The following is an 11,075-nucleotide window of genomic DNA, read 5'->3' as shown; positions in this document are numbered from 1 at the left end:
CAATACTTTGTTGATGCACCTTTAGCAGCAGTTACAGCCTCAAGTCTTTTTTGAATATAATGCCACAAGCTTGGCACACCTGTCTTTGGGAATTTGTGCACATTCCTCTTTGCAGTATCTCTCAAGCTCTATCAGGTTGGATGGGAAGTGACTGTGTACAGCCATTTTCAGATCTTTCCAAAGATGTTTAATAGGATTTAGGTCTGGGCTCTGGCTAGGCCACTCAAGGACATTTACCGAGTTGCACCACTCTACCATACAGGCTTGATTGGTGGATTGCTGGAGATGGTTGTCCTTCTGTAAGGTTCTCCTCTCTCCACAGAAGAACGCTGGAGCTCAGACAGAGTGACTATCAGGTTATTGATCACCTCCCTGACTAAGGCCCTTCTCCCCCGATCACTCAGCTTATGCCTAGTTCACACTAGAGGATTTTAAGCCTGATTTGAGCCCGATTTGGAAGTTAACGAGCTCGCCGACAGATCGGGCTGTGATCGGGAAGAAATCTGCGGGTGCACGGCGCTCGCTGCTCTTTATGTGTGAACTACTAAACAACGCATCAACGAGGTTAGCCGACGCGTCGCCGACACCTCGCAGACGGAAATCCAACATTCAGCATGCTAAATATTCCAGAGCAGTCGGCCGACTCAACCCCACGTGTGGTCAGATGTAGTGACGAGCTGCAGCCAGTGAGAGAGCATATCAGCATGAGCTGAATGCCTGTGTGTTCAGGAGCTCAGCAGAAACATCTGTGATTGGTCAGAATGGGCATCGATGCACTCGCTTCATTCTGCGTTAGCACAGACATGAGAGTAGGCTATATTAACAGTGGAACTAGAATTCTGTAACTATTAGAATTACCATACTGCTCATTCTGACCGTTCTCATATAAAACGCCATATTGTCACAACATATTTAAATTCAAAGCTATTATTGAGATATTAAAATTAAGCTTTGAATGTTTGGCATCATATTTAATGACACTATTACCCTAAAAATATAATCTTTTTTTTTGGTAATACAGCCTATAAATATGTAGTTAAGATACTAGAACACGCAAAGGTCTTGGCTTTCATTTTCACTTTCAAACAGGAGCTATTTCACAGCACAGAATATGCTGTTTTGAAAGATATCTGAAGTAAATTGATGTTTTTGCCATCAGAAAGTTTGGTTATGTTAGCAGGAAGTTGCTAGGCAAGAAAATGCACACATATTTAAAGTCACAGCGAAAAGTATCAGACATGCATGCAGTCATTTTAACCAATATGGTAATTTAAGGCAGAAATGCTCAGTTCTTTACTGTTTTGTGATTAAAAAAATAACAATGTCAGAAAGAAATACACTGATAGTTAGAAAACGGCAGGGTGTTATAAATATGTTAGTTTTATTTCAAAGAGTTATACAATTACAAAAATTAAAAACTCTCTGTGTATCTATCCACTGGAACCTTGCAGATGAGAAATTAATCCACTGATAAATCAGCTGATTTGACGATGTTTTTAAATGCTTTCTCCAAAGCTTGAAAAGCTGTCAGTGATGTAATCAGCACACAAGCAGCCAATAGTGTTCAGCTTTTTTCTGACGACTCCTCCCTCAAATTTTCATTGGCTGTGGTTTAGTAGCTTGAATGAGCTGATGGGGAATGAGATGTTGTCAAATCATGTAGTGTGTGACCCCCCTATTGTGGATCGTTCACGGAGTGTTGCGTAGTGTGAACACCACAGAGATTAAAAGACACAAAGTCAAGTCATGTAGTGTGAACAGCACAGCGATCTGCTGATGTTTAAAATCCTGTAGTGTGAACTAGGCTTTAGATGGCTGGCCAGGTCTAGGAAGATGCCACTGTGGCATGATCAGTGGAAACAGAATGTACCTGAGGTCAATTTAGAGCTTCACTGCATGATGTGAATACTTACATGTGATTTTTAAGCTTACATGTGATTTTTAAGCTTTTTTATTTTTAATAAATTTGCAACAATTTCAAAAATCTTTTTCCACATTGTCAATATGTGGTGTTGTGTGTAGAATTTTAAGGAAATAAATGAATTTAATCTATTTTGGAATAAAGCTGTAACATGAAAAAATGTGGAAAAGTGAAGCGCTATGAATACTTTCTGGATGCATTTTGTTAAGTGAGATATCTGTAAGCAACCAGAGTAACCTAGTTTTTAAAATAAATAGCACAGTATTTGGAGTTTTATTTTGTGGGTTTAACGCATATGAAAACATGGGCAAGAATTAAAATCAACCCTAGCGTAAACAGATCATCATACTATCATTACCCTGTTCGAATGATAAATAGTCTTTAGATGAGATTCTTTTACCTGCTGCATTACCCTTGAACCTCTTAATGCAAAGAAAAAAAACGTGGCCAGTCAAGTTCTGTTGGGGCATGCATATTAATGAGTCCAAGTGTTACAATGCAGTCTGTGTTATGTTCTGATCTGCATGTTTTTCTGTAGTCCTTTGCTCAAACAAGATTTATATAAGGTGAATATAAGTTGGAGGCTTACAATATGTCATTTACATGTACTTAACTCTTATCATATGCATTTCTTCAATTTTTTCTTTTCTTCTTTAAATTCTTTTTTTTTCAGGTCGTGTCTTTAAATATGGATATTAATTCTTCCCCAGTATTTTCAATGGAGTTTTTGTGCTAGCCTGCTGCTAATGATAGTGCCTGCATTTAAACAGTTTTTCGTTTTTTTTTAACATTTCAGTAACCAAATGGGAAATTTAAGTCTAAACCAAAAGTCTTTTTAACTGATTTCATTTAAATTACATTACAGCATCAATTCTGTAAAAGAAACCTTATGAATTTGAAAATAGTCACATAAACCGTTCAGCAGAAGTTCATCATTGGCTGAAAAACAATAGCTGTGCATATAGACCATTGGTCAATATATTTGCTAATGATTTTGTCCTTGTGTAAATTGAAACCAAAAACTGCCGGGTAGATTTTCCCAAGATGAATCACTTCTAATGACCATAACTAACTGTTATTTAGAGACAGCTTTATTTTATTGCTGTCAACGTGTGTTTTAACTAACCATATTTTTAACTTGCACACTGAATAAACATTTGTAAAAGCTGTTCAGGAAACCAAAACAGGCTAGTAAACCACTTATGATGCAAACCCAATGACAAATGACACATTCTCACGTTGAAGGAATCATCTTATTAGCCATTCCAAACAATCAAGTGTTTTGCTAAAAAATGACACATTCCTCAAGCCTAGGGTGATGATGATATGATTTTATTATGTACATTAACAGCGATGTGAAACCCATGTAAAGTAAAATAATTGAAAGCTGTCAGTGGTGTTAGAGAATTTTGAATAGTAATGTGTGAGGCGCTCTTAAACCTTATTCTTAATACAGCTTTCCAAATGCTCGTTAATGCAAATCACATGGCAACAACTCAATTTATTTGGGCATGTAGACATGGCCAAAGCGATCTGCTGCAGTTCAAATTGAGCTTCAGAATGGGGAGGAATGGTGATTTAAGAGACTTTGAATATTGCATGGTTGTTGGTGCCAGATGGGCTGGTCTGAGTATTTCAGAAACTGCTGATCTACTGGGATTTTCACGCACAACCATCTCTAGGGTTTAGAGAGAATGGTCTGAAAAAGAGAAAATATCCAGTGAGCGGCAGCTTGTTGATGCCAGAAGTCAGAGGAGAATGGCCAGACTAGTTCCATCTGTTAGAAGGGCAACAGCCCAGCCCAAATAACCACTTGTTGCAACCGAGGTATGCAGAAGAGCATCTCTGAACACATCGAACCTTGAGGCGGATAAGCTACAGCAGCAGCAGAAGCTGAGGCTACAATTCACACAGGCTCACCAAAATTGAACAATAGAAGATTGGAAAAATGTTGCCTGGTCTGATGAGTCTCGATTTCTGCTGTGACATTTGGATGATAGGGTCAGAATTTGGTGTCAGCAAGATGAACACATGGATCCATCCTGCCTTGTATTATTGGTTCAGGCTGGTGGTGGTGGTGTAATGGTGTGGGGGATATTTTCTTGGCACACTTTGGGCCCATTAGTACTAATTGAGCACCGTGCCAACACCACAGCCTACTTGAGTATTGTTCCTGACCATGTCCATCCCTTTATGACCACAGTGTACCTGATGGCTACTTCCAGGAGGACAACGCATCATGTCAAAATGCAAATAATCTCAGACTGGTTTCTTAAACATGAAAATGAGTTCGCTGTACTCAAATGGCCTCCACAGTCACCAGTTCTCAATTCAATAGAGCAATTTTGGCATGTGGTGGAACGGGAGCGACGCATCATGGATGTGCAACTGACAAATCTGCAGCAACTGTGTGATACTATTATGTCAATATGGGCCAAAATCTCTGAGTAATATTTCCAGTACCTTGTTGAATCTATGCCACGAATGATTTAGGCAATTCTGAAGGCAAAAGGGGGTCCAACCTGTACTAGTAAGGTGTACCTAATAAAGTGGCCTGTAGGTGTTCATTAACAGTGTGTAGTGGTACATCAAATAATTGCTCTTTTTTTTTTTTTAAGGTGGTGGAATTGACTGTCACTCACTTTTGGGGTGGCACCCAGATTGGCCAATCACATGTGTGGCTCTGCCACTGTACTAAACAATCTTTTTTTCACTAAGCAGTGGATATAATGGAAAAGCACCCTCTGCTGGCTGTTAAACTCTCATAAAATAATAACACAAGTTTCATTCAATACTGTGAACAGACAGAGATCCAAATGGAGAAACATTGCACATGCTCCTGTGTTTAATGTGGCAGTGATCAGCACATCCACGTGTGTTTGTTGGTATAGCAAAGCATATTTAACACATAACAGCATGTGTTTGAGAAACAAAGAGACAATGCAGTAAATCACTGCTCGTGCAACTCATCTGAGGTCAGAAATTAGCCTATTTATTATAAACACATGCGGTGTTCTTCTGATGCTCTGTGTGTGTGTTGTACTGAGATGGATGAGGGGCTTCTGGGTCTTACACTTAAAAGGACTAATTGAATTTATAGATTTTCAATTGTTTCAACTTAATAGAGAACCCGACTTCCTGTACATGAGTTTTTTGTATGTGTGTGCGTATGTGTGTTTGCTCGCTCACTGCGGTATACCAGAGAGTGCTGAAAGAGGCTCGTCCCCTGCCAGACTCTTTGCTGCACCAGCAGAGGACACCTCTCTCTCTGTGTGTGTGTGTGTGTGTGTGTGTGTATGTGTGTCTGATGAGAAAGAAATGCAGCATTGGTGGGAACTGGTCCAGAAAAGCAGAAAAAACCCTCATTCAGTGCAGCATGGTGCTGCAGAGCTGCCTTAAAAGGGGGTTCACAAATCCAAACTGCAGCCCTCAACTCACAAACACGCACACACACAGACAGACACAAACACTCCTGCACTGTCCCAGTGTCAAATACTCTGATGTCATCACTGGGCACTCGACACTTTCTGATTCCTCACTTGTCATGCTGTATAGGAATAGTTAGTATGACATGCTGCATGACATACTACTTTAATAAATATAATGCTTTTTGTTTTTCAGATCTTTATCTTTATTTCAGATGTTATGAAAAATATTAAGGGGATTGGGAAACCATAGTTTAAATAAATGTTATTGGAAATTTAAACTTAAATCTTGATGTTCAGTAATAATAGTATTGTGTGTTTAACTGCAACATTCAGCTAGCTCAAAATGAAACCATAACCCTATTAAAGCTTGTTATATTTATTATCACTTGTTGCTTTGTTGGATTACATTATAACAAGGACACCTTACAAGTGTAATGAAAATGTTCATATGTACTATTTATCAAAATTAAATGCAGGATTGAGTAATACGTTTTGATGTAGGTTTCTCTTAACCTCTTTTTCAGAACTGCCAGATCATTTTTGAAAAGTGTTCTAAAAAAATTTTCCCCTAAAGATGTTTATTAAATATTTAAAGAGTTAAAGAGAAAGCCCACCTCCCCCCCACCCAAATTTAACATTTTACCCTAATCTTTTCACTAATGTTGTTAAGACCAACACGAGTTTCTTCTGTATAAAATAAAAGTAAATTAACTGTATTTTAAATAACACTTCTTCACTGCAATGAAAGTCACAAAATATATTCAGTTACCACTAATGTATTTTCAAGGGTCACTTTGTAAGTTAATTGTACACAAGTTGATAGAATTCTTTGGGGTGTTAATGTAAAGTCTGTAACTTTGGTTAAAAATCTTAGCATTTCATATAATGTGTCATTGCTTGTCATTACAGCCTGCCATTATCAATGAAAAATGTATTCAAACAAACATCTATGCATATGAAAAGTGACATTCTTGTACTTAACCAATGCTCATCTCCACACTGCACAGTGTATATGTGCACCACTTGAAGTGAACTGAAGCTGGATCTTGCTAACTGTAAGCAAACCACTTTATTAAAAAAAAAAATAAAAACGTTGATCTTTCAGACTGATTGTAGGCACAGTTTAATCATTTAAATGAATACAATTTTGATGTGATGTGTTTCATTCATTCATTTTCTTTTCGGCTTAGTCCCTTTATTCCTCAGCGGTCGCAAGAGTGGAATGAACCACCAACTTATCCAGCATATGTTTTACACAGCGGATGCCCTTCCAACTGCAACCCAGTATTGGGAAACACCCATACACTACGGCCAATTTAGTTTATCCAATTCACCTATAGCACATCTCTTAGGACTGTGGGGGAAACCGGAGCACTCCAGAGAGATGGACACAGAGAGAACTTGCAAACTCCACACAGAAGTGACTAAAACTGACCCAGCCGGGACTTGAACCAGCAACCTTTTTGTAGTGAAATGACAGTGCCAACCACTGAGCCTCTTTGTCACTCAAGTCCAGTTTCATATTTTCCAAAATTGTAAAGCAGTCAGGAAAAATAATGTTTCTGTTGAGCTGTTGCCTTTTCCGAAGCTGTGATTCTGTGTATGAACACCTGTGAGCCTGCTGAACACACAGCAGACTGCAGGCCGTCATTAGCCACTTTGCTATCTACAGTTGGGTTAGAATTATTAAACCCCCTGAATTATTAGCCCCATCTTAATTTTTATTTTTTTCATAATTTTTGTTTAACAAAGAGAGATTTTTTTTTCTACACTTTTCTAAAAATATTAGTTTTAGTAACTTTTCAATTTTTCAAGCCACTTCTATACAGCTTAAAGTGACATTTAAAGGCTTAACTAGGTTAATTAGGTTAACTAGGCAGGTTAGGGTAATTGGGCAAGTTATTGTATAACAGTGGTTTGTTCCTGTAGACTATCGAAAAAATATAGCTTAAAGTGGCTAGTAATTTTGACCTAAAATTATATTCTATCTGAAAATAAAATAAAATAAAAAAACGTTCTCCAGAAGAAAAAAATATTATCAGACATACTGTGAAAATTTCCTTGCTCATCATTTGGGAAATATTTTAAAAAAGCAAAAATAAATAAATAAATGAAAAGGGTTTAATAATTCTGACTTTAACTGTGTTTACAAAAAGGGGTGGGGTGGAGGGAGGAGTCCATAGTTTGCTTGGAGATGGGCACACATGAAGTAAATGCACACTTGAAGCTGGTTAAGCATAAAAACCAGCACATAATTCAAATAAGTCAGTTATAGCTCAAAAAAAAACAAGCTTCATGTTTTCTTTTCAGCTTGTCTGAGACAAGCCTAACTAAACAATGTCTACAAAATTGAAAATTCATTTCAATGTTATAATTCAGAAGATATAAAATTGAACAACAAAGGGTTGGTTAAATTATAACCTAGTAGTCCTTTTTTCTTGCTAAACAATCTCTTCACAAAACATTTAGTTATTGACATTAAAAGTTTTTACAGTGTTTGCACTGGTCATTGCCAATTTTTTGTTTGTTGGCATCACACAAACATTGTTTCAAAAATGTAGTTCACAATCTAGTGCTGCAGCATCATTCTTCCACCTCTCGTGTTCATATGGGGATGAGGCATAGGTGTCTGTGTCTGGTTTGCATTCTTCAGAGAATAAAAAGATTATGCATATCAAGTAGAGCTGTATCTGCAGAGGTAGATATGATAGGCCAAAGAGAAAAGCAGGACTAACTAGCAGGCATTTTTCTACTGCATCATGCTCTTTTCCCCCCAGACCAACTAGATCCACCCTTTCTGTTTTCCTGCCTTTTATTTTATTTATCCTTATCTTGTATCTTAGTTTGTGCCAGATCTAGTTTACATTCCTTTCTCAGATGTATGTAGTTATTGGTTGGGGATTAAAATAATTAAGCATGTCATTTAAATTAAGTATATATTTATTAATTATAAAAAACAAATTCAAACAAAGATATAGATATACAATCAGCTAGAAATGAAATACAGTGCTCAGTATACATGAATACACCCCATTTTGAAAATTAATATTTGTATCCATTTGTCAGTGAATATGGGTAATATAAATCGGGGCAAAATATTGCAAAAAAAAAATTTACAAACTACAAAATTTCAACAAATGTTTAATATATTTTTCATTTTTCTTTAATTTAGCTATTTCTGAAAATGCTTGTTTTTTATTTTTACCTAACATTTAAATTTGACCTACTAATTTTTTAACCATTATTGTAAGTTGTTTTGTTAGATAAGCTCCAGATTTGGCTTTAGTACTGACTAAACAATGTATATGCACAAATATAATATTGCAACCTAAAGAAAAAATTTAAATTAACAGAGATTTGTGGGGGGGTACTTATAAATGCTGAGCACTGTATGTAGGGCGACGTGGTGGCGCAGTAGGTGGTGCTGTCACCTCACAGCAAGAAGGTTGCTGGTTCAAGCCTCGGCTGGGTCATTTGGCGTTTCTATGCGGAGCGTTCGCGTGGGTTTCCTCTGGGTGCTCCAGTTACCCCCACAAGTCCAAAGACATGTGGTATAGGTGAATTGGGTAGGCTAAATTGTCCGTAGTGTATGAGTGAGTGTATGTGTGAATGAGAGTGTATGAGTGTTTCCCAGTGATGGGTTGCAGCTGGAAGGACATTCGCTGTGTGAAATGTGCTGGATAAGTTGGTGGTTCCTTCTGCTGTGGCAATCCCAGATTAACAAAGGGACTAAGCTGAAAAGAAAATTAATGTGTGTGCATATATAATTATGAGTAAATAATAGACAGAAGTAAAATGAGCAAATAAATCATACTTATTTTCTGTAAAATATGCAAAAATTTGTAATTGATCATGTAAGATTGTATTAAATGTAAACACATTCATTTTTAATTTTATGTCTATTATTTTAAATATATATATATATATATATATATATATATATATATATATATATATATATATATATATATATATATATATATATATGAAAAATGAAAAAAAAATGTTTTTCATTATTTTTAACAGATGTAAAAATAAAAAAAATTTTCAGACTTATTTTTACACGTCTTTATACTTAAATGTCATGCTGGAATTCATGTTCATACTCTGTAAATACAGAGAATTTGTTTATTTATTTAATTTACCAACTCATTTATTTGCACTCTTACAATCCCTGTTAGACATCTGATGGAAATAAGCCTGACATAATTAGTCAAATCTATTGATGGAACAGTTTGTGCTGTTTTTCAATGTGTAAATAACAAATCCTTGGTTCTCTGTTTAACATAACCATACTGTCTTGTTTCTACAAAACTCCTGTGGTCTTTAAATTTCTTTATTTCAATCACATTAACCTTTTTTATTCATCTCAACTTACATCAGTCGAACAGACTTAAAAATATAAAGGTAAACTTTAACCTAATTAACTTATTACAATAATTTAAAGGAGCTCACTAGATTTTTGAAAATAGACTCATCTACAGCTCCTGTGGATTTAAACAGTTGAGTTTTACAATTTTGTAATCTATTCAGTTAATACCTGAGCAGAAGCCCATTTTAGCATAGCTTAGCATAAACTATTTCATCGGATTAGACCATTAGCATCCAAAAAATTGTAGGAAAAAAAGTGTTTTGATCATTTTGCTATTTAAAGCTTGCCTATTCTGTAATTACATGTAGTAAGTCTGAAAAGTTGCTTCAAATTATCAAAAGTTTTTTTTTTTTTAAATGACAAAAAAAAAATGTGAATGGTCTAATCAAGTGCTCCTGCCAGACCCAGAGATTGGCTGATTGGCTAAACATGTCCCCCAAAATTTGGTGTGTTCATTTAAAGTAGACTAACAACACATTTGTTGTCATGATTTTTATTAAAATTTTCACAGTGTATGTTCATTTTGGCACATTGTAGCTACCACATTATAACACCCATGAAGTAATGTATCTTTATCTCTCGCTTCACCTATAACATTTAGCATCGCGTCCCCTTTCACACAGTACACAAGTTACATCATAGGAGTCACACAAATGTCCAAGCAGAGAAAGTCGGTGGGTTTCAGATGACGATCCCTGATCCAGAAAAACCTGACACTGCTGGTGCAGCCTATTATCAATACCAGAGGGGGTGGGGTTGAGAAATGCAGAGTCATACGAAACTCACTTCTGCCCGTCTGTCATGGATATGACGAAAAAGAGGCTCATGGACACACGTTCAAAAGTCGCTGTCACTTTGTGAGAAAACACACACGACATGCTTGAACAGTCATTTCACATTCATTCATGTGTGTTAACGGAACCGTGATGCGTGTCACTCTTTTTGTAAAGGGTCAAACAAACTCTTGTTACTCCGTCACCGTTAGTTGATTGGTATCCCGACATGTGTAATGCCAGAGGACCCTGCTGTTTCTGTCTGAAACTGTTGCCTCTCCAAAAACTGCAATGCAGAAGAGATTCCGGACCCCAAATAACACCGCCTAACAACCTGAACCCACATTTACAGCTCAAAGAGAGAGAGCAGAGATACGGGGTGAGGGGAAGGAAGGAAGGGGGGGACAGGCATTCAGCCAAGGAGGGGAAAAGTTGAGTGTGAGCCAGATTTTAGCCGATTTTTCAGACACAGAGAGAGAAAGAGAGAGAGAGAGAGAGAGAGAGAGAGAGAGAGAGAGAGAGAGAGAGAGAAGGGGGGGCTGCTGTTGAACAGACTCGCTGCAGTTTGTCCTCAGACCTCC

The sequence above is a fragment of the Danio rerio genome, chromosome 5 (assembly GCF_049306965.1).
Source record: "Danio rerio strain Tuebingen ecotype United States chromosome 5, GRCz12tu, whole genome shotgun sequence".
In the NCBI taxonomy this organism is placed as follows: domain Eukaryota; kingdom Metazoa; phylum Chordata; class Actinopteri; order Cypriniformes; family Danionidae; genus Danio; species Danio rerio.
This window is presented reverse-complemented; position numbering follows the sequence as displayed.